This window comes from Mustela lutreola, chromosome 8 (assembly GCF_030435805.1).
Source record: "Mustela lutreola isolate mMusLut2 chromosome 8, mMusLut2.pri, whole genome shotgun sequence".
Lineage (NCBI taxonomy): Eukaryota > Metazoa > Chordata > Mammalia > Carnivora > Mustelidae > Mustela > Mustela lutreola.
Window position 1 is genome coordinate 137,460,084 of NC_081297.1, and position 24,480 is coordinate 137,484,563.

At 45.0% G+C, this 24,480-nt stretch overlaps 1 protein-coding gene and 1 long non-coding RNA gene across 2 annotated transcripts in view; one reads left to right on the top strand and one right to left on the bottom strand.

The window, feature by feature from the left end:
* SYN3 (synapsin III) overlaps positions 1–24,480 on the bottom strand; it is a 455,052-nt gene that overhangs the window by 193,387 nt on the left and 237,185 nt on the right. The gene's annotated exons all lie outside the window — the stretch shown is intronic.
* Positions 17,365–21,029, top strand: LOC131839393 (uncharacterized). The gene is made up of 3 exons (XR_009356944.1): positions 17,365–17,574; positions 18,639–18,824; positions 19,540–21,029. It is a non-coding gene; the product is annotated as an uncharacterized LOC131839393 (long non-coding RNA).

The following is a 24,480-nucleotide window of genomic DNA, read 5'->3' on the forward strand; positions in this document are numbered from 1 at the left end:
AGGTTGCAACTAGTGGGGGAGTCAGATATGTAAACAGAGGTGGTGGAGAAATTCAGAGAATGGAGTCCTGAAACCCTGACGCCCTTTGCGGAGCTGGCAAGGGTCTTGGAAGAGATGGGTTTTGATCAGAGTCAGAGAATGTATAAGAAGTTGTCAGTCAGAGGGAATAGCACACGCAGAGTAATGGGACTGGAAAACAGTGCAACATTTACAAATGATACCTGGATTTTGACTGCAATCTAAGGCTTGTGGGAGAGGGGTGCAACTGGAGAAAATATGAAGGGGTCTTAGGAATTTGGACACAGTCGCAACGGCAACGAGGGAAAAGCAGGATGTGACAAATTCTTGTCATTGAAAGCACTCGAGAACTGATGGTTGGGGGCTTTGAAGGGAGGTTAGCATACAAAACCCAGTAACCAAAGTGGTCAGATGAAATGACCTTGATAATCCACAGCAACCTTCGGCTTTTCTGAGAAGATAACAGTCTTGTGGAGAGGCAGCAAAGGATGGAAGGAGAAGGTTTGGGACCCACTCGGGTGGGTGCTGTAAATAAAGGTTCCCATTTAGGCTTCAGCTAATTTATTTCCAGGTGGTTAAGAACAAAGGAGATTCTGGCTCTCTATTCTGGGCATCAAGGATAGGTTTCAAATATCTTTCACCAAAACACGGGGGAGGAGGGGTGTGGAGAAGAGATGACAATGATGGGCTGGAACACACATGAGAACAGTTCTTAGCATCTTATATTGGTCAACTCATTCAGCCTCCACACTGAAATTGTACCTACTTTACACATGAGGAAACTGAGGCAGGGGAAGGTTATGCAACTTGCAGAAAGTATCAGAGCTTGGATTCAAACCCAAGGACTCTACTCTAGAGCTCAGTTCTTAACCATCATACCAGTAGAGCTGTAACCTTCCCTTGTGGGACAGACTTCTATTTTTTTATTATTAAAGAGAATTCTCAGCATTAGTACAGACCTTTATTTGCCAACAGATAAATTAGGAGGAGACATTATTCACTTTATGGGTGGATTTCTCCCATAATCCCTTTATGGAACATCTTCCCCAAGGTCTGCTATTGACTAGATTATAGCAGTGTCCCTATCCAACGGGCTCCAGAATCTTCCTTGATAAGTAAGATAAAGCAAATATGAAGTTAGTTTTTTAACCTATATAATTATCTTGCTAGTTTAAAACTTCCCATCTTACCAGACAGAAATTAAATCTCCAGGCGATTTTCCATACATCCCACAATGGTTCCCAGGCCTCTGCTTGGGCTCTCATAGGGTCTTAAAGAAGTTTCCAGAAAAGCCATGCACAGAAGGGCAGAAGACCTGACTCAAGTCAAACTGCCTGGCTAGCTCAGCATTGAAGGCAAAGGAAGGTCAGAAGGACTGAGAAGGGATGTGATAATCGTCACCATGGAAGCTGTTGTTTGAATGCTACTCCTGAGCCAAGCAGAGACGTGTTCTATGAGGGCACAGAGACTCAGAGAAGAAAGGCAAGCCAACCACGGTCACCCAGTAAGGAAGCAGGTGAGCTGCGACTGGAGTATAACTCTATCTGAGTCCAAAGGCCATTGCACCTCCTTGGGCTGGTTTTCTCATCTGCAAAATGAGCAGTCTACATTATTGACAACTCTCCTGGAATGCATGGTGTTCTTAAAGATATTCCATCTACTCATGACATTAATTGGAACACTAATCACAAAAACAGCTAACAGTGAAAAGTTACAAGTTCCCTGGAAATGCATTTAATCCTCACAAGGACTCTGTGAAGTATGATAACTTCCATTTATAGAGGAGGAATCAGAGACATTAAATAACTTAACCCAAAGTAACATAGCTATTTGTCTATTAAATAATAATGAATAACTGCAAGTCAATAGAATGCTCTAGGTTAATCAAAGACCTCTACAATTATCCATCAGTGGATCAACATGAGATAATCAGTATTTTTAATAATGCTAGCTATTTCCATTACCCCCTGCATGAGTATAATAGAATGACTCCCATGTGGCTTTGGGAAACAGGAAATTACTGATGGATTCCTATGGTACTGGTCGAGGGTGTGGTGAGGCTGGGGCCCATGCTGGAAGTTACAGTGGTCTAATGCTTAATACTCCATCTCTGATTCTGAATAATCTCATCAGCAGGACAGGACTTAATGAATAAATCTTTTGCTGGCCCTATGGATAATCCCGAGCTATCCTGGTGCCCCAAGTCAGGCAGTAATCTGGATCTCCTTCTAACATGGAGCAGTGTACACAGGGAAGAAAGGTTGAAGACAGAAGAGAGGAAGGGAGAATTAGGGGAAGAAAAGGACAGAGGAGAGAGGCTGATGTCTGAGTCAGCTATTGATGCTGGCTGGGCCAACGTGTTTGGGAAGATGTAAATCTCATGGGTTCCATGAATTTTGCCAAAGGGCTTATATGTTTTAAAATGGGAACTGCAGAGATAAACCACTTTTTCACCTCAGGCAAAGAGAGGGCTGTCAGCATCTCTGGGTCTCGGGTGACATGAGTCTTCTGCTACCCCTCATCATGGCTTCCAAGGAGCACAGGGGAACTTGAAGGCTCACCTGGGCTGTCAACATTTTCCACCCCTTCCCTGTTCCTTCCCTCTAGGAGACTGAGCAACCTGATGCACCCTGTGTTGGGGGGACAGTGAGTTGGTCTTCCAGGGGTCCAAACCTTCCTTTTGGGGCCTTTTCTCCTGGGTGGCATCCAGAGGCAGCAGGTATCATGAAAAACCTAGCTCTGAGGTCAGACATACCCAGTTTGGAGTCCTTACTCACTAACTAGAACTTTGAATTGTGTGATCTTGAGCAAGTGAACTTCTCAGAGAGAATTGGATATACTTTGCCAGTTTGGTAAAAGGGATTACTAATGAGGTCACCCATTTGTGTCCTCCCAGGCCCTCCTTGCACTCACTCTCTCTCCTCTGTGCAAGGCTGCTGTCAGAGAGTGGCTTGTACATTACCTACCCTCAGAAGTTAGGGGACAACAAAGCCCAGATACTACCTCCTCTCATTTTAATAGGGAACTAGCAACTCTGTGAAAAGTTAAAGAAAGCTACATTATGACCCAGCAATTGCCCTACTGAGTATTTACCCTAAAGATACAGATGTAGTGAAAGGAAGGGACACATGCATCCCAGTGTCCACAGCAGCAATAAACAGCAATAATTAGGCAAACTGTGAAAGTAACAGAGACATCCTTTAACAGATGAATGGCTAAAGAAGACATGGTTCATATATACAGTGGAATATTACTCAGTCACCAGAAAGGATGAATACCTACTATTTGCATTGACATGGATGGAACTGGAGGGGATTATGCTAAGTGAAATAAGTCAGGCAGAGAAAGATTATTATCATATGGTTTCACTCATATGTGGAACATAAGGAATAACATGGAGGACCCCAGGGGAAGGGAGGGAAAACTGAATGGGAAGAAATCAGAAAGGGAGAAAAACCATGACTGACTCTTGACTCTGGGAAACAATCTGAGGGTTTCAGAGGTGAGGGAGTTCAGTGGATGGGTTAGCCTGGTGATGAATATTAAGGGCACGTGTTGTAATGTGTAATGGGTGTTATACCCAAGTAAAGAATCATGGAACACTATATCAAAAAACTAATGAGGTACTGCATGGTGACAAACATAACATGATTAAAAAAAAAAAAGAAGTTTAAGTATATCTCCATCGCTCCTCAGGATCTCATCATTCCCTTCTAAATGTGGAAATGGGTACCAGACCTAGCTGCCTCCTGAAATTGTTCTGAGTTTGAGAGTATAAGCATTCCCAGCAGCCCCCAACCAGGCTAAACAGAAATTGAAAAGCCACCATGGAAAACCATTGACCTATGACATCTGCCCCATTCCCTCCACCTCTATTTACTGAATGCCTAGCACTTGATACATGGGACTGTGCTAGGTGCTGGGGGAGCTAAAATGCCATGCAGTAACAGCTTCAGGTCAGATCCCTGATTCATGGAGAGCTTGCTGTGTGCCCACTGTGTTAAGCTCTTCATCTATTCACTCTTCAGAATCCAATCCGGCTGTCATGATGCCTGTTTTGTAGGTTACATCATTGCCCAGACACGTAACTAGTCAGTAGAGAAGGTCTGATCTGAAAGTCCATGCTTTCTGCACTAGTCTGTGGGGGGTGCCTCCCTGTCAGCGCTGTCAACAAGAAGTGACGGCTCCCCGTGTTGGGAGGACACAGTCTGAGGATGAACAACAGCAATGGGAATAGCAGTAATGATGGTGATGGGCTGGCTACTGCCCAGGCTGCAGTGAGGAGGTCTGGGGGAGGACTAACGGTCATATAGGTCAATAGAGAGCTGGAGAGAGCAGAGAGCAGGAGTGCAGTGGGACTTGGGCTTGTCCAGGAAAACTTCCTGGAAGGTGGAGGAAGGGACCAGTGTGCACCGAGTACCCAGCACCTGCCACACTCTGCACTAGCTATTTTATTTTATTTTTTAAAAATATTTTATTTATTTATTTGAGAGAGAGAAACAGAGAAAGATTGAGAGAACGAATGGGAAGAGAAGCCGAGGGAGCAGCAGACACCGTGTGGAGCAGGGAGCCTGACACAGGACTGGATCCCAGGACTCTGGGATCATGACCTGAGATGAAGGCAGACGCTTAACTGACTGCGTCACCCAGGTGCCCTGCACTAGGTATTTTAGAGAAGTGACTGCTATAGTCACTATAGGAGGGAAGAGGGACAAGGGAGGATCCAGGATTAGAACTGGCTGGCAGGGATGAGAGGCACCTTGTATTCTATTCTTCCTCTAAACTCTGAGCTCCCAGTGGCCAGATGGACTGCAGGGAGTTTGCTTTTTACTAATATTGACTTCCATTCCCCTTGCTTAGGCCGGCTGTGAAGACACTGCCTTTTCCTGCAAAACGCTGCCCATTTGTAGAGGTGGGACTCCACCCTTCCTCAAACCAGAAGTTGGGGGAGGGGACCGGAAGGGGGCTGTTGAGGACTGATGCCTCCTGTTTGTCTCTTCTCCAGAGCTCTTCTTTCCTTTCTTGTCAGGAGAATGTGCAGCCTTGGGCAGGGGCTTTGTCAGATTTTTTGGCAGCTTCCCCTCCCACTGGCTCAGGAGCTAAAGTTTGGGAACCCAGAGAGGTCTGCAAAAGGCAGCCACTTTTCAGCCCTGGGCTAGTCAGAGTAAAGCTATGTGGTGTGTCCGAGTACCTGGAAAGCTTTCCTGTGGAGGGGAAGGTACAGGGAGGAGATGAAAGACAGACATACACACATACATCAGAGAAGGAGAGACAGAGATAGAGCAGAGAGAGATGGGGGGAAAAAAGACAGAAAGAGAGACACACAGAGAGAAAGAGATAGAGAAGGGATGGATAGAGGATAGAGGAAAAAAAAGAGTAAAGGATGAGACAGAGAGGGATAGAGAAAGGTCAGAGAGGTAGAAAAAGACACAGAAGGGAAGGAGGAGAGAATAGGAGAAAAAAGAGAGAGAGAGGGAAGTATTAGAGAGAGAGAGACTGAGACACACACACACACACACACACACACACACACACACACACACACAGAGGGACAGTGAGCTATGGAGAAGGGGACAAGAACAACAGGCAGGACCAAAAGGCAGAAAGAACAGAACCCATCCAGAAACCACACTCAGCCACATGCCAACCAGTGATTTATGCCTCCTAGAAGGTAATGTTATAAAAGAATAAAAAAGGAGAAAAGAGGACAGTGCAAGGAAATAGTTACAAACTTCTTAGTAATAAAATAGACCTAGCAATTTGAAGTCAAATAATGTGATTGATTAAGGGTTCCCTGACTTCTCAAGTCAATTCCCCAGTCCCACAATCACATCTTAGGGATTTTTGTCCAGCCTCATTTTCCTTATCTGTAAAAAAATGTTCAATGATAGTGGCTACAGCTGGAGGACTCAGAGGCATATGATAGGCTATATAAGCTATAAAGTGCTGAGCAAGGATAATGGGCAGAAGAAAAAAGAGCTCTAAGAATCCCCCTCTGGATTTATTTTTAAGACCAATTAGTATCCTTTTCCAGGGAGCTGGTCTGATTGTAAATGGAAGCTCAAGAAGAGATACTGATGGTCACATAAAAGCTGCCCAATGTGTCCTAAAACCTGAGAAAGCTGGGTGGGTGACCTGAGAAAGCCACATCAGCTCTCTGCACCTCTTTTATAATGACAGCTGAACGAAATATTTTAAAGCCTCCTTTAGCGTACAGTGTTGACGCATCTGTGACCACCAAGGTGAGGAGGTGCTAGTGTGGTGAAGGTTTCACTCATGACTGAGTGGAGGTCTGGCTCCTGTCACTTGCCTCACTCCTCCAGGAAGCCTTCTCTGGTTTTCCCACATCATGTACAGTCCCTTCCTCTGGGCTCCTGGTCACAGAGTTACCCTATTCTATTGTCTTAGTCTGTGGTGTGACTATTTCCCCACCAGACTATGAGCTTCTGAAGGCACAGGCCATCCTGCTCAGTCCCTGGATCCTCAGTGCCCAGAGCCTGGCACAGAGCAGACACTCAATGGATGTTTGTGGATATGAATGAGACTCAAATGCCAGCCCACATTCCTTCCCATTAGGCCAGACATTTTCAAGGAAGAAGGGCTGGGGCCAGGCTTAGCTGCCGGAGGCTTTGGAAGCAACCTTTGGACAATTTGTGCTGTGCTCTGAATCCTTTCTGGGAGCCAACCGAAATTCCAGGGCAGCTGAGAGCCAAAAAGGGTGGGAGGTAGACTTGCTGGCTGGGGAGAGCCTGGGTGGGGTGGGGGACAAAGAAGACAACCATCTTAACACAGTAACTAACATTTCTCCAGCATTTTACACTTCACATAATATTTCCACATCCACTATTTTGTTTAAACCTCATGGGAATCCTATGGCTAAGGAGTGCAGGTTCTAATATCACCAATTCTCTTTTCCAGCTGAGTAGAAAAGGCTGAGAGGGGAGGTGGCCACAGAGTCAGATCTAAAGTTGGATCTTTGGACTCTGGATCCAGTGTAAGATCAACATAAAGGTGGGAGATGGTATCTGAGAGAGCTCTCGATTATTTTCCTGTTCACTTGGCTTAATGAATTGTTCAGTTTTTCTTAACCCCTGAGTACTAAGAAGTGCTTGTAAGTGGAACTATTACTGATTAAACATTGCTAAAGTGCTTTGTTGGAAGCATGTTATCAACATTATCTCATTTAATCTGATCTGTAACCCTATGAGATAGGTTCTACTATTAACCTCATTCTACAGATGAGGAAAGTGTTGCTAAGAAGGAATGAGGAAACAAATGAAGATCATACAGCCAGTGAGTAGCCTAAATTTGAACCCAAGAACTCAGATTCTAGAGCTTGAGCTCTTAATCACCTACTATACTGCTAAGATTTAATCCTTGGCACCTAAGCAGGAATCATGCAGTAAGTAGCCCCAAGAGCCCGGGAGCCACTGTTAGAGGAGAGGCATGTTGCTGGCCCTGTTTCCCCAGACATGGAGACTGACCTCTTCTGGATTGGCCTGGTTATTGATTCCTGTGATTCCTCCTGGGTCCCTGGGAAGGGTAAGGGGTACAGTGACATCAGTTTGCAAAGCTGGAAAAGCACAAAGATAACAGGTGCAAGGAAGAAGCAACAGCCTGTGCCCATCACCAGGAGTCAACTAGCCTGGCCACTGCCTTGCATCATGGGCATTGTGGTGCAGTGGAAAGAGCTTAATGTTGGAGTCAAAGCCAGGTTCCAATCCAGCTCTTAAACTTAGCAGCTGGATGAACTTGGGAAAAATGAGTAAACTTACTGACCTCTACTTTCCCATTTGTAAAAAGGAATAATATGGGTCTCATAATATGGAGATTAAATAGATCAAACCTTATTTGACAAATAAGGTGACAAAGGAGAAAGAGCATGGGGCTTGGGGTTAGACAGCTCTGATTTCAAATGCTGGTTCTGCCAGTGATAAGATGTGTAACCTTGGGCAGATGACATCATCTCTGAGCTTCAGTCTTCTCACTGAAAAAACAAGGCTGACAGAAACTACCTTCAGATGGTCTGTTGTGAAAAGAGGAACTAATGGGTTCCTCTTTTGGAGTGAATTAATGTTCATTCACTCATTGATTCATACATTCAACATTTAGGAATGCTGTCAATACTATAGCCCCTGGGCTTATTCCTGGGAATACCAAAACGAGTCCCGGGGCTCACTAACTTTCTGGGGGAGACTGACTGCCATTTAAATATGATCATGATACTACCTGGAAGGTGTTTAAACTGTCTAAAGGTATTTAGACTGTTTGAACTGTGTGCAAAGTACTGTTTACAGGTGAGGAACAGAACATCTGTGGGCAAGAAGATCCATGCTGTATCCTCTACCAGCACAGAGGTGACCCCTAGATGGCATGGGGCCACCTCAAATGGAACATTAGCAGCCTCTGCTCTTTGGCTCTGATGCTCCCCCGGAACATTTCTAGCCCCTGTCTCCCTTGGCCCTCCTGAGCCATCCCATGGCATGGCATTGTTCTGGCTTAGAGGACGATCAGAATTCTATTATGGTGATACTCTTGGGTTCCCTTTCCTGGACTTCCTTGCACTATGATTTATTGAAACTTCTGGGAAATTTTGCCCTCTTCCTCTAATTCCCTCTCCAAAAAGCTGTTCCTGTTTATCTCTCTTGGATTATGTCACTTTAGCTTTATCTAAAGATCCTTGCTTTGTAATACTAGGCCTAACCCCCACATTAGCCTCTCTGTCAAGCTTTAATTTGGTAGGGTTTGAAACTTGTTTGGAGACAGGAGCAAAGTGACTGGTCCCAGGTCAAACTTGGGATGTCAAGCTTTTCTGGAGAGTAACTAGTCAGGGCCAAATAAGCATCTGTTTCAAACAGATTAGACTTCACTAAGCGCAGTGAAAATCAATACTCACAAGTGAGTTCAAGGCAATGAATAAGGATCAGAGGAGCTGGGAATGGAGTCAGTAGGCTGAATGGTATTTTTGACAAACTCATTAAACACCTACTATGTGCTGGCTTTATTCTAGGTGCTGGGGATACAGTGATGAAGAAGGTAAATGAGGTAGGAGAGAACAATAAACACATAAATATGTCATTATATAGTGTATCAGTGGGGATAAAAACTACAGAGAAAACTAAAGCAGAGAAAGGTGATAGAAAATGCCATGGGTTGGGATGATAGCAAGTTAAAATAGTGTGGCCAGGGAAGGTCTTGAGAAAGTGACATTTGAATCAAAATCTGAACTAGGTGAGGGACAGAGACACATGCATATCTGGGAGAAGATCATTCCAGGTAAGGGAGAACAGGGCTATAGCCCTGAAATTAGCACATTTCTTGTGTTTAAACTAGAGCTGGTGTCTGGACTCCTATTGCTCTAAAACCTGTTCACATAGTGGGGACGAGGTCGGAGAAATAACAGAGTGATGCAGAAATAACAGGAGGCGTAGGTGGTAGAGCCTGGCTCTATGTGAGATGGGAGCCTCTGGGAGTTTGGAGCAGTGTATGGATGAACCCGCATTTGTCAGGGCCATTTAGCTCTGCTGAGAATATACTAAAAGTCAGCAAGGGCAGAAGCAGAAAAACCCGTTAGAAGGGGACCACAATAGCCAGGTGAGAGATGGTAGGATTCTGGATTCTGGATAGATTTTGACAGGAAGGATTACAGATTTTCTGATGGATTCTGTTATGAGGGAGAAGGGGTAGTGAGAGAAGGAGCACTCGAAGACTCTAAGGTTTCAGGTCAAAGACAGAGTTACCTAAGTTAAGTGGGGGAATGTTGAGGGGCAGCAGATTTGGGGAAGAAGATCAGGAGTTCAGTTTTGGTCATGTGAACTTGAATGCCTTGTGGATGTCCTGAGGAGACATCGAATGCATAGCCGTGTTGGATACATGAGTTTGGAGTTCCAGCTTTTAGAACCATTATATTAGGTGAGGTTGACAAAGGAGTAAAGGTGTGGGTACAGGTAGAGGAGAAAGGAAGATAGTATTGAGCCCTGACCCCAGACCCCAAATAGTGTGAAGGAATGAGTAGAGGAGACCAAGAAGGAAGAGCCAGGGAGGCAAGGGGTAAACATGATGAGTGTCCAAAAAATGCAACTGATGAAGGACTGTTATCGTGAATATGAAGAACTCTGAAAACTCAACACTTAGCATACAAACAACTTAATCAAAAAATGGACCAAGACCTTAACAGACACTTTATGAAAAAAGATAGGCAGCAAGTAAACATATGGAAAGATGTTCCACATTAAATGTCATCAAGGAAATGCACTTAGAACAACAATGAAATACCACTACACACTAGAATGGTGGAAATCTGAACACTGACACCGCCAAATGCTGATGAGGATGTGGAGCAGCAGGAACACTTATTCACGGCTGGTGGGAATGCAGAAAGGTATGGCCACTTTGGAAGACACTTTGGTGGTTTCTCACAAAAGTAAACATAGTCTCACCATGTGATCCAGTATTCATGTTCCACGGTATTTACCCAAAGGAGTTGAAAACTTAGGCCTACCCCCAAACCTGCACACATAGCAGCTTTATTTATACTGGCTGTTAACTAAGTGCTAGGCCTGACCCTCAGCCACCCTGGGGCTGCTGTGTCTAAGTCACTGACTCAGTTTAGAACATTCCTTCCCCTTTCCTCACCAAGAAGTGGTCCTCTTCACTTCCAGAATGTTGCTCATTTATGAGCCCTCCTCCATGGTGCCACTTCTGACTGGTCTCCTGTATCTTTGGATCCAGCCTCCCCCTAGTTTCCTCAGGACAAGGGTGTAGGCCTGAACTTCCTAAGCACAGTGCCTTAGGATTCTTTGTGTGGCTACCCTTTTCTTTCTTTACTTCCTCTAACTCTACCTCAGAAAATGGTAAAAACCACTACTAATACTTCTGTTGCTACCCCATTACTACTACTATGACTGCTACCACCACTACTGCTGCTGCTACTATCACCACCACCATCATTACTACTATTACTTCTACTACCACCACCATCGCTGCTACTACTATTACTACTACTATTACTGCTGCTGCTACTTATATTTCTACTATCACTACTACTGCTATTATTACTACCTGTCTTTTGGCTGAGTGCTTGCCATATGCCCCTCTGCTATCCCTTTCCAGGTCTCCTCTCAATCCTCACAGCAGCCTTCAGAAGGGCCTTATTATTCCTTTTTTTTTTTTTAAGAGATTTTATTAATTTTTTTGACAGAGACACAGCAAGAGAGGGAACACAAGCAGGGGAAGTGGAAGAGAGAGAACAGGCTTCCGGTGGAGCAGGGAGTCCAGTATGGGGCTTGATCCCAGGACTCTGAAATCATGACCTGAGTCAAAGGCAGATGCTTAACAACTGAGCCACCCAGGTACCCCAAAAGGGCCCAGTTATTCCTATCTTACTGACAACCAAGCAATCTGTACCTCTGCCCAATAAATTATATTCCCTCCAGAGTCCTGCTTCCTTTGTCAGTCTCTTATGCATCTAGGACAGGCTCTGAGACAGACATGGACAAGGCTGAAATGCCGGGGGTGGTGGAGGCCATGTTTTGCTGTAGGGAGTGCACGATCTGGCTTTCTTGACAAAGGAGTAGAGTGGGGAGCAGACAAATGAAGGGAGGTGAGTCAAAGGCCCAGGAGTCATCAAAGGAGAAGGTGAGAACTCTGGGGAAAGTCATGGCCTCCCCTAGAACCAGGGCCATTTAAGCCATGAGAAGGGTGAGGTGTTGGCCCTGAACAACATGGATTTCCTTATGGTGGTAAGCCTAGTCCCAGAACCTCCAGCTGAGGCCAGAAGGAGCTTCTGGGACCCTGACTAAGACATGCTACAGAGGGCAGCACTGAGCCCTCCCCTCTTCACAGCAAAGGTTAAAGATAATGGGTCCTGTGGGTCTGTGACATTCAAGTCAGGCAGGCACGTGCTTCTTCTGAGTCCCAGGAATAACCCCAGGGGTCAGTATTTGATCACATCCAGAAATTCCCAATTCCTGACTCAGCCTGTCTCTAGAGGAGCGTCCGGAAGACCCTGACGCCCTGTGACAGTGACTCATGGAAAGCTTCCTGGGGGAAGGGTCATGGAGAGAATTGGCTCCACCTCAGGAAGGGGCTTAGGCACAGTCAGACTCCCCAGCCCGGGGTTATACCTGGTGACCTTGGGGCCACCAAACACTTCATTGCCGCTACTGCTTACTGAAAAAGTCTGAATCATTGGCATCCAAGGTCCTCACCACCTTACCATTCTCACCTATAACCCTATGCTTTGTGACCCCAACTTCAAGGACATATGTATTCTTGAGTATCTACTTTTTGTTGAACACTTCATAGGTGTTGTGTTCTTTATCCATTCAGCAAACACAGACCAAGGGATCACCTGGGCCAGGCATTGGTCTAGGTCTTGGGCAAACGAGAGAGACAGGGCATCTGTCCTCATAGAGCTTTACACTCTGATGAGGGATCACCCCCATTTTATAGATGAGAAACTGAGACTCAGAGAGGTGATGGGCTACAGAGCAGTGACTCGAACACAGATACGTCTAGCTCCAACACAGTTCTTTCCATCCCTATACTTTCCTGCAATCACTTGAAGCCCCCAGACTGTGGTGCCTCCAGGCCTTTTCAGGATCTGCTCCCTCTGCTTGGCCTCCTCACCTCTTCTCTAACCAACTGATCCCTTATTATTCCTGTAGGATCTTCTCAGCCTCATCTCCTCTAGGAAGCCTTTTCCATCCTCAAGCTCTTCTTTTACTGTTGGGTCTCCACTGGAAGGTGGGTTCCTGTGCTCGCTTCAGCAGCACATATACTAAAATTGGAAGGTGGGTTCCTGTGGGCAGCAGTGTGTTCTTTCAGCTCTGAGTCTCCAATGTCCAATGTGATATAGGGTCAGAAACCCAGGACCTCTTGGTTCAACCTCCCCTTTCTCCTAAGATGCTTCCCCAGGGCATGGCATATTTACCATACCACTCCCCTGGAAGAAATTACTGATCCCTGTTGAGATAAAGTGGCTTCTGGAAGAGCTGGCTTGAATCTTTCATACTTCCATGGGAAAAAGTCTTCCAGAGCTGACTTGGGAAAGGAGGAGCTCCCATCTGAAGGTCTTACTGCCAAGGATGCCCTAAGGGGAGCACTGTGGGAAAGGGGCTGTTCATGGCAGGTGCCTATATTTCCTCCCCCTTTCCTACACCTTAGTTGTCCTCCCAGTCCTGGACTAGTGAACACTCCCAAAGCCATTGGACCATCTTCTGCTGCCACAGACCTCCTGCCATCTGAAGACTCTAGCCCTCTCTTAGTGCTTCCACATGGATCCCACTTCCCTTACTTGAATCTACATTATGAATTCCAGCAAGTTCTCAAAGATTCTCTGAGCATACCACAGTTTTATTCCTTGATGCTTTTGTACCCTGAGCAATGGCTGAAAAGGAGGTGAGAATCTCCATTTCCCATCAGTCAAGACTTTGTCCAGAATCTTCAGGCTGAGAAATTACTTTCCTCTGCTTTTCCCAGTGGGTGGGGTCTTGGGCCAAGGCCAGAGGGACTCCAGAAATTCTCCCTCTCTTAGTCATTTTTCTTCCCACTGACCCCTACAGCTGGACAGAGAGGGAAGTGGAAACTCCCTAGTGTGGGGGGGACTTCTAACCTTTGCTTCCCATGAGAGGACAAGGTGGAGACTCAGTACAAATCCACTTCCTTCCTTCCCCAGCCCTGTCCTGGGACAGAAGGGACAGGAGAGCAGGGCAGGGGGCAGAGGTTGGGAAATGATCTGGGAGTTTGAGGAAGGTATGGAGGTTGGAGGTAGGGAACTGACATGTCACATTTACAGAGAACTACTGAGTTCCAACACCCTTTGCATACTTTATTTGTTACACCCCAAAATGCCATCACAACCCCCAAAAGTTAAGACCATTCTTTCTTCTTTATTTTTTTAAAAGGTTTTATTTATTTATTTGACAGAGAGAGACCCAGAGAGAGAGGGAACACAAGTAGGAGGAGTGGGAAAAGGAGAAGCAGGCTACCCACTAAGCAGGGAGACCAATTCAGGGCTCGATGCAGGGCTCGATCCCAAGACCTTAGGATCATGACCTGAGCTGCAGGCAGATGCTTAACGACTGAGCCATCCAGGTGCCCCAGGTAAGGCCATTCTAATTCCCATTTTACTGGGGCTAAAACTAAAAGTAAGAGAAATAAAATGCCATATGTCATTTCAGCATTTCCCAAAGGTGGCATAGCCAGGTTAAACCAGAAAGATGCTCTTATCACTTTCCTATTGCCCTGCCTCCAGACCCACTGCACTGACCTACTGTTCCAGAAGCATAAGAAATCTTGAGAGCCCTCAACGACTGATCCTGGAGCCATGGAATATTATGCCACAAGGATCACCTCATTCTAGTTCAAGATGCTCCCTCTACCATGTAGGAACAAAGGGAGGTTTTGCCAGGTTTCAGGAACTAGTAGAATCAAGATTCAAATACATGTCTTTTGACACCGATCTCTGCCCTTTCCATTCAATTATTTAATTTAATGACAAACCGCTTTCGTGGCCAAGTAATCATGCCCAAATCTATTCCAAGTCCTGGAAGCATAGCTTCCACTGTCTTCAGTGGAGTGATGGAGGAATGAGGAAGAGCTCATCGCCCCATGTGACCCTTCTTTTACTGCAACGCCCCACCCCCACTTTCTTACACCCATGCTCCTTTCTTCCACAAATTTTGTGTGATGCCCTTAAACCATGTTGAAATGAAATTCCTGGTTAACCTATAAGCACAATTTAAAAAAAATTAATAGGGTGCCCTAAATGTAGTATAAAAGAGAGATCAAATAGAAATAGTTTCTAATAAAAACTAGATAAAAATAATTTGTAATAAAATAGAGTGTTTCCACTTATAAGCACATGCCCGTGACTACACTAGAAGATATAATGAAACAGTCCGATGTCTGCATTTATGCATAAAAAGTCATGAACTTAACATCTACAAATGTGGACTGATTTGGATTTTTTTATTAGCAACTCAAAGGCCTAGAGTAGGGCTGGCACTGGTGATAAGATTTGTTGAAACAACTCTTGTTAAGGTTCCAAAAACACAAAGGGGAACCTGCCCTGAATTTACATGGTGGTTGCATTTGGTGGGGAGTGGATATATATTAAAACTGGTCCCTGCTTGAATGCTCTGTGTGCAAAATAATGTGGAGTTAGGTCCTAGGTTTGCATATTATAAATGGGTTTTCGTCTGTGTGGTGTCTGGTGGGATGGTCAACTGCCCTGTGGGCTGCAAGATTGTCCCATGCACATCCCTGCCCCTTCCACTAAGTGCCCATTGCTTGTGACAACAACCAAAAGTCTTTCCACCAGTTTCCAAACTGCACCCTGAGGGACAGTACTGCTCCCATAGAGAACTACTGATCACATTTTAAAGTTTTACTCAAAGATTATATACCAACCTCTTAATATCTCTCTAAGTTATTCAAGCCCTGGATTTAGTGGCATCTGGATGGAAAAGGCAACAAGCAAGATAATGGTGGAAAGATCCAGAATCTAGAAAGATCCAGGTTACACTGTTTTCTGCTGTATTTCCAGGTCTACTGGCACATACTAGGTGCTTAACAAATATCTGTGCGACAAAATTATCAGCTGTGTGGCTTTGAGAAAATTACTTAACTTTCTGGAGCCTCAATTCCCTCACAGTGAAATGATGGTCATAGGGCTGTGATTACAGATGATTAAGTGACCAGATACGGGAAAGCCTGGAGATGTGTAGAAGGAGCTCAACAACAATGAAAATCAAGATCCTGCTATGATCTAGCTGGGATGAATTCTGGATCATGGAAAAGCTAACAGAAGCGTGTTTTCAAAACAGCCTCTGACTAGACTACTTGACCTTTCAGGAAGGTGGTTCCTTTCAACCTTGAGACTCAGCAATTCTGAGGCCCTTGTCTAGACAGAGGTGGAGATGAGGAGCCATGTTCCCACCCACACTTGCCCACCATGGGCCAGTGCCTAGCATATCCCTGAGCCCTCCAAACATTCCAGGAAAGTGAACTCCCTCCATGCCACTCCTCCACCCTGTCATTCAAGTGAAGGACAGAAGCAAACATTGATTGAGCACATCCTACATACCAGGAGCTTTATTTTTCCCTAATCCAAGCTGTTAAATCTCCTCAAGATGGGAGGAGATGGGAAGCAATATCCCATACTTGAGGGAACAGGACTCAGAGACCGCCAGTGATTTGCTTTAGGTCTCATAGTGAGCTTGGGGCAGTGTCTCCTAGGGCTGGCCTTCCTTCTGCCACAATGGGGCAGCTTGTCAGAGTCACCTGCAGAGCACCACAGCCCACACCCCACTACCCAGCTCCTAGGATTCACCGAACACAGACGGAGTGGAGGTCCTTTGCTCCCACCACTGGTTCAGAAAAGCAGGGTTAAGTGTATACAGACTGGGAGAGAAGATGGAGAACAGGTTGGAAGGTGTTGAACACCAGTAATACTGGGGATGGACTGGGACTGAGGCAATGGAAGGATTTTAAGCAGGATAAGAGATGCTCAGTAAGGTGCTTTAAGAAGATTCTACTCATAGTGGACTAGGAGACTTCAAAACTGGTCAGGCGGCTGCAGGGATTCTTCTTGAAAGTATCCCTCAATCTCTCATTTCCCTGGCCCTTCTTTCTAGCAGGGGAGCTCCCAGAGCTCAGGGAGGCCCAGGCAGCTCTCCCATCCAGAGTACGGTGGTTCTGGCAGCTTCTGGTGTTGGGATCCACTGACTCTCTGTCTTCTATTTCTTCTTTGATTTTGCACAATGGTGCTATGGGTCCGAGGGTTAGATGCTGCTGCTTTTCTGGCCCCAGTCTCCAAGTCAGCAAGATGATAGGGTTGGACTAAGAGCTCTCCTTTTATCTTTATGGGAGTGGGAGGAGCCTAGAAAAGTAATAGGACATGAGCGAGAGATAAGGGGTGGACGGTGGAAGCCTTGTGCACAAGTCACCAGAAAAGGGGGTGACCCCCAAAGGAAGAATAGCACATTCACAGGTTATCAGGTCCCAGAGGCAGGTCATTCCCGGTTCTTCTCCTACCTTGTTGGGGAGGAGGGACACTAGCAAGGTCGGGCCACCCAGAGGCCCTGGGACAGCCAGCTTGCCCTTGAGGGTTGGCATCCCAGTTTTGAACAGGCTGAGAGGGGCTGGGCAAGATCTTCTCTGGTGGGGATGCCTCTGAATCCCTAGGATGAAGTATAGTCCCAGAGAGGCCAGGTCCTACAGATTCCTTTGATGATGACAGATGCTTTGTTTTTTTTTTTGTTTTTTTTTAAATTTTTTTTTGTTTTTTTGAGAAGCAACAGAATTCCTTTTGAACAAGATTTCCTTCCTTCATTTATTTATTTACTTTTTATCCAGTGATTCAGCGAAACAACCTCAAAACCAGTCTCCAATGAGAGGCAGGAAGAACCAAACCCTCAAACATCAGTGATCCTGTGAGGTTTCTGCCTTGTGGAACTTTCCTTAAAATAACTGCATCAGGAGATTGTCCAGTTGGGGGTAGAAGAAGAGGAAAACCTGAAAGCAGAGTCTTGGGGCTCCTGAAGGATTCAGGTAACTGGAGGGAGGACTCTCCACAGTGAGGACTTGGATGGGGGTCTTAGCATTTGTTTCCCCAACCTCGCAGATTCTAGAGGGTGCCATCTTCCTGAAGAAGGCACGGGTCGGGGTCTGAACTCCATTGTGCAAGACAAGTGACTTGCATGACAGGTACTATGGTTATAGCAGTGGAATATGAATTGGAACCTTCTTGCCGCATGTCCATATGTTCTTCACCCATGCTATAATATATCCCAATTCTTGATGCAATGTTTTGGTTCCTTTAATTCAGTGGGAAAAACAAAAAAGTCTTTAATGCATCTAAATTGGAATCAGGCCAACAAGATAAAAGGTTGTGGCAGAAATAGTGCCAGACTGGAAATTCAGGAGACGTGGGTCCTATTTCAGCTTTGGTTTATTAAGCCATGGGACCTTGTGTAGGTTGCTTCCCGAAGGACACAGAGATGTCCAGGGTCAGAGGAACCTGGTATTTGTAAGCAGGAAGTCAGGTCAGATCTGAGAATAGAGCTGCTGATGGGCAGAGCGAGGTGGGGTGGAAGTCCTTGCCCAAGAGTCACGCAGACTTGGGGGTATGTCCTAGTTTTCCACTATGGGCTGCATGATCTAGAGCAAGTGTCTGTGTCTCTGAGCCTCAGCTCTCCTATCTTTAAAATGGACAAAAATAGTAAGCCAACTCGAAGGGCTGTTGTGATAAACGAAAGTGAGAGGATGCATGAGGAAGTGCTTAGTAAATGTGAAAGCATGGCACAAATAAGAGATGTCATTATTCTAAATATTAGGGGAATGAATATTAGTCCTCAGAGGGCCTGGGGTTAAGTAATAGCAGCTACTATAACAACTATCATTATTGAGTGTTTACTATTTGTCACACTGAGTCAAATGTATAAACTAAGTGTATAAACTCATTTAATCTTTATTTAAGTATAATTTATACATAGGAAGTTAACAGAGAGCTCTAATCTTAAGAGTACTGCTTAATGAATCTTTGCATTTGAATATATCACAGAACTCACTGAATCTTCATCAAGAACCCTACACTGCTTATTCCCCTTTTACAGATTTGGAAGCCGAGGCATGGCTGGGTTGCAAACCCAGTCTGTCTGCATACTGTTAGTCATGTGCTACTGCCTCAGGTATCCAGTTCCTCAAGAGGATAGCTGGAGTCACCAGTGGCTGGGAAACTGAGAGGTCCCCAAGAGGCTACTGGAAGATTCTGTCCCAGGTGGAACCTGTTACTTGCCCAGGTGAGGAAAGCCCAGGGTCTGAAACAGAGGGGAAGGAAGCAAATGCACCTGAAAGTGGGAAAAAGAACAAGGCATAGGAAAGGAGGTTCAAGCAGTAGGAGCAGAATCTGAAGGAAGGAGACAGTCACTGCTGAGGGTCTGATTATTGATGCCTCTAAAATTTGGTGTATAAGAGCTGGTTCTTGATCAGCTTTCCTGGTGCATTGACAGAGACAAAGATCAAGTTCGGAAATGGAATCTGTCCTTAAGCACTCACAGCTCCCCAGGTGCAACCCCCCACAGCAGATGATGCTCATTTCCCAGGGGGTTAGCACTACTTCCCAGAGCTTCCATTACACCCTCAGTTAAGAGCCAGGCCAAGGCAGTGCTGAGAAAGCAAGTCTGGGAGAGAAGTACCTCATCGCCCCACCGTTGCTGGAGACAGAGGAATGGGCAACCTGCTCTCAAATGATAGGAAATGAACAGAACCACAGCTGAAGGCAGCTTGGTGCCTGAAAGAACTTTGAGCTGGAGTGCAGGAGGACCTGGTTCAAGCCCTGGTCCCAGTTCTGGCTTCACATGACCTTGTACTCACTCCTGACCTTGAGGAAGTCATGTCTTATCTCTGGGCCCTGGTTTACCCCACTGTGGAATTAGAGGCATGACAAAGATAACATCTGTTTCTTCTGTTTCTTTCACTTAAAAACTCAATGAAATGTTTACGTCACGATTGGAGAGTCCAGTGAGACTGAAGGTGGCCACCCCGGAAGGCCCAGGTTCACCTGCTGCGTAAACACTGAATGGAGATCGGTCGTGATAGAGCAATGGCAGGTGTCCATCTGTCTGTCCAAGTCTGTGTTCCTGCTCCTTGGTCCTCTCTCTTAAAGGCTTTAGGAAGGTCCTGTGCTCAGGACCAGGGCGATAAACATCATCTCCTTATTTGGGAGGCAGGAAGTTGCTCCCCACCCCCACCCTCTTTTGTTCTTCCAGAACTCCCACTCCATGCCCCCTCTCTTCAGTTTCCTGCTTCCTGAGGGTCTTCGAGCTGGTGGGGGACCTGGATTACAATTGCTACTCACTGATTTGAGATCCAGCAAGAGAGTGCGGCTTGTGTGAGCCAGCGGGCGGGAATGAATATGTCGGGTAAAGGGGAAAGGCGGGGGCCAGGGTCACGTAGAACAAGCCAGTCCCAAGAACCTAAAATTAGCTCTGGGAACTGGAATGTTAGGGCTCCAGGGAACCACAGCTGTGAAAAGAAAGCACGAGACAAGGAAGGAAAATGCACCCCGCCCACACCCACACAAATGACTCGCTCACTCTCTCTGCCCCGGGGTCTCCACAGCTTTTAACCCACCCCCATAATATCTCTGGCTGAGCTCACCAGGCTGGTCAGTGGGAATCCCCCCTCTACGAGCACGCTTTCATTATCGCTGGAGACTGCGGGACAGTGTGGTCTAGGATTCCTGATAGGAAAAGGTTTAATTGGAAACAGGAAAGAAGAAGACAAGTTCGGGTCTGGGGTGGTGACCACAATGAGAAAATGACAGGCCCACTAAAGTGAGAGGGTGACAGTGCAGAAGGGACACAAGGCAAGGGGGGCATGTCACATGCTGGAAGGCCCCCTGGGAGAGCTGGGCACATGGGAGACAGACAGCAGGCATGCTGAGCAGGGGAAGCAGAGTGGAAAAGGGCTTGAGGAAGGGGAGCTGGGGAGAAGCTGGGGGCTGTGCACCCCTTTGCACACATAGAATGATTGGCTGTGTTGTGTTTTTTTTTTGTTTTTTTGTTTTTTGTTTTTTTGTTTTTTTTTTTTTAAAGACCACACATTACTGAGTGTGAAAGTCTGTGTTTTCAAGTGTCTAGAGCTCATGCATCAAACACAGGCCATGGAGAAGAATGTCAGGGAGAGGAGAGAGGCCAAACCTGAGATGGAACCTGTAGAGAGCCATCCTTTACAAGCTGGGCTTGAAATTCAGGTCCTGGAAACCGATGGAGGGGAAGTAGGGGGTGAGGGGGATAAGGGGATGGATGCAAGCACTAGGTTTCTTCTGTCCGAGTGGGAGAGCTTGATATTCAAGGATTTTTGCTAAAAATCAGCTAAGGTTTCATCTTTGTGGAATAGCAACTGGGTATCTAGAGCCATGCAGTTCTGCCCACCCTGGAGAGGTTGGAGGCTAGGGCTGTGGGTGGGCGAGAGAACCTTTGTGAAAACCACTTTGGAAAGGGATAGGATGGAAGTGATATCTTTTTTTTTTTTTTTTTTTAAATTTTTTATTTTTTATAAACATATATTTTTTATATACATATATTTTTATCCCCAGGTCTGTGAATCACCAGGTTTACACACTTCACAGCACTCACCAAATCACATACCCTCCCCAATGTCCATAATCCCACCCCCTTCTCCCCAACCCCCTCCCCCCGGCAACCCTCAGTTTGTTTTGTGAGATTAAGAGTCATTTATGGTTTGTCTCCCTCCCAATCCCATCTTGTTTCATTTATTCTTCTACCCACTTAAGCCTCCATGTTGCATCACCACTTCCTCATATCAGGGAGATCATATGATAGTTGTCTTTCTCTGCTTGACTTATTTCGCTAAGCATGATACGCTCTAGTTCCATCCACGTTGTTGCAAATGGCAAGATTTCATTTCTTTTGATGGAAGTGATATCTTTTGAGCACCTTTTGCTCTTTTCATGCCAAAGGCTCTATGACTGCTCTCCTTCTCACAGTTACCTAGAATGGAAACTCCAGGAAGGTGAAATATGGATTTTTTTTTTTCTTTTTACCAAGGAATTCCAGCCTTGGGAACAACGCCTGGCACATAGTGGACCCTCTGCAATAACCTGCTGAATGGATGTGATATTCCAAAAACTCTGCAAAGTCCTTATTATCCTCTTCTTTTATGGATAAGGAAGCTGATGCTCCAAGAAGTGGAATCACTCTCAAGCTCCCACAGTGAATGAGAGCCAAGATTTTAATCTTTGCTGCTCATAAGGTCATGCAGAGTATGTCATATAGGCAGCCTCATCCTTATGCAATGCTGTTTTATAAAGTTATCTGGTTTTGTCCTGGGTTCCCTTCTCAGCCTCCCTGGGGCTCTCCACACTTTTGTCCTGCCACTGAGAATCAAATGTCTTGATCTTTTTCCCCAAGTGCCCAGTCCATGACTTTCAGATATGCTTTAATTAATCCTTCCTCAAACAATGATCAGTCCTTTGTACCCTTCATTCAGAGGTCACTCTAGCTATGTGTCTATGAGTAATAATAGATACCAGTTGAATGATGCATCAACTGGGTTATGCTCCTAGATTACAGAATTAAATACACTTATACTAAGATATAAGCTTTATGAATGCAATTCTTTTTAAAGATTTTTTATTTTTAAGTAACCTCTGCACCGAACACGGGGCTTGAACTCACAACCTCAAGATCAAGAGTTGCATGCTCCTCTGACTGAGCCAGCCAGGTTCTCCTATGCATGTAATTCTGAGAGATCTTTGGGTATTTGTAGAAAATGGTTTCTTGAACTTCTCTCCCCTCCCCCACCCTTTCTTCCCTCTCTCCTTCTTCTGACCATTCCAGTATTTCTCCCTCCTTCCTAAAGCCAAGCTACTGAAAGGCATGTGCCTTCCATATTATGAAGGGATCCTATTCTCAAATTATCAGCAATGACTTAGTCCATGTCTCAGGACTCATGTGTTAGTACACCTTCTCCCTCTGCCTGCTCAAACTCCTTTTCCTCTACCTACAAACATGCCTGAGCTTTGCTTTCATAAATAAAGTCAAGTATTCTTTTGATCCCTTAAGTAATCTTCTCTTATTATTTTATCTCCACACTTCTTCAACAAGTAGTCTCCCTATTGCTTTTACAATGCCCTGCAACCCAGTTTCTGCTCCCACTACTTTCCAAGGATCATTCCCTTGAATTGCTGGTGACTTTTAAAACATACACATACACACACACTTGTATGCTTTGTCTTCCCTCATTTTGAGATCTTTGTTCTGATTGAATTTTTTCATTTCACTGGAGTACATTCCCTCTGAAAGAGTCATTCCCTCTGAAAGAGTAAATGGATGGTATACTTTGAGTATACCATAATTTGCATATTAAAGCCCCTCTAATACGAATGGCATTGTGGCTGGGTAAGGGAATCCTATATAACATATATTTCTCTCAGTCTGAGAAAATTGTTCTACTGTCCCTTGAGATTCTAGCTTTGCAGATAAATGTTGCCAGTCTCCTTTTTCTTTTGTAAGTAGCTTCCTCTGAAACTTTTCAGGTTTTTCTTTTTACTCTGGAGCTCAGAATTATCATCTGATTTTATCTTTGTATTTATTTTATCGTTAATATTTCTAGGACTCAGAGAACCCCTTTGATCAGATGACTCAAGTCTTTCTTTAGTTCAGGAACATTTTCTTCTATTTTATCTTTAAAGTATCTCTTCTCTTCCCAAAGCTCCTATTATTTGTACATAGCTCTCTTGGGTCTTTTCTTTCATTCCCCTTGTATTTTGCTCATGATTCCTTTTCTTTGCATTTCTACTAAGTGCTCTGATATAGTCTACTACCAGCTTTCTTCTGAGCGAAGCTGGGAGCCTTTCTCCTCCCCCCACATCCCCCTGCCACCCTAGCCTCTCTGAATGATTTTCCCTCCTTTTCATTGAACCGTCTCATTTCTAGGCTTCAGGAAAAAAATGCTTCATTTAATTTTTAAGTTCCCTTCTCTATCTTTTTTGATGGATCCTTCCTCCTTTCATCCTCTAAAATGGAAGTGTTTCCCAAGTTTATGCTCTTCTCTTTATACTTCCTTTCTTGGACATCACACTTACTTTCTCTGTTGCAACGACTCTCTGTTTTCTGATGACTGCCTTTACCCCAGACCTCCTGAGTTCCAGATCATACATATAATCTACTGCCTCCTGGCCATCCAATCCAAAGGCACTCAACCATGTGTTCAAAACTAATCTTTCTTTCCTACTACACATGTCATTCTGTTTCATCTTATTTTGCCCTCAGCTGCAAAAGTAATCAAAATATACCACATCTAAATATGTCTGGGAAGGGACATTACCGTTAGCTTGAGGACTCAGGACTGCTCTATCATCCTAGTGCACTCCCCAGCACACTCACTCTCCTGTTCTGTTAGGCAACTATTTAACATTATATTCTTTCTTCTCACATTTTCAGTAAACCCTCCCCCTCTAGATTCTCAGTGATGAAGACCTTGCTTCACTTGAGAAGCAACGAGAAGAAAGCTGCCAAAGCTCTCACTACATCTACTCTTCCATCATCTGTCACGATACACTGTGTCTTCCTTCATGTTCCTCTGGATGAATTCTGCTCCTACCGATGGGGACCCTTCACTTGTGCTCCAGATATCACTCTTTCAATAATTTTAGGACATTGCTCTACAAGTTTCTCCTCTCTCTCCCATATCAACTTTTCTTTTATGGTTGGAACATTCCCATTGTCATTCAAACATGCTATTATAAGATCTCCCTAAAAGAAAAGCTCTTCTCTTGACCCTATATTCTCCTCCAATTACCATATAATTTTTCTATTCACCCTCACAGCAAAAAGTCTATACTTCTGCTTCCTCTTTTCCATTAATGCTGAATATAATGACCAAATTTCAATTCTCATTTTACTTTACCAAGCAGTTGGATTTGACATA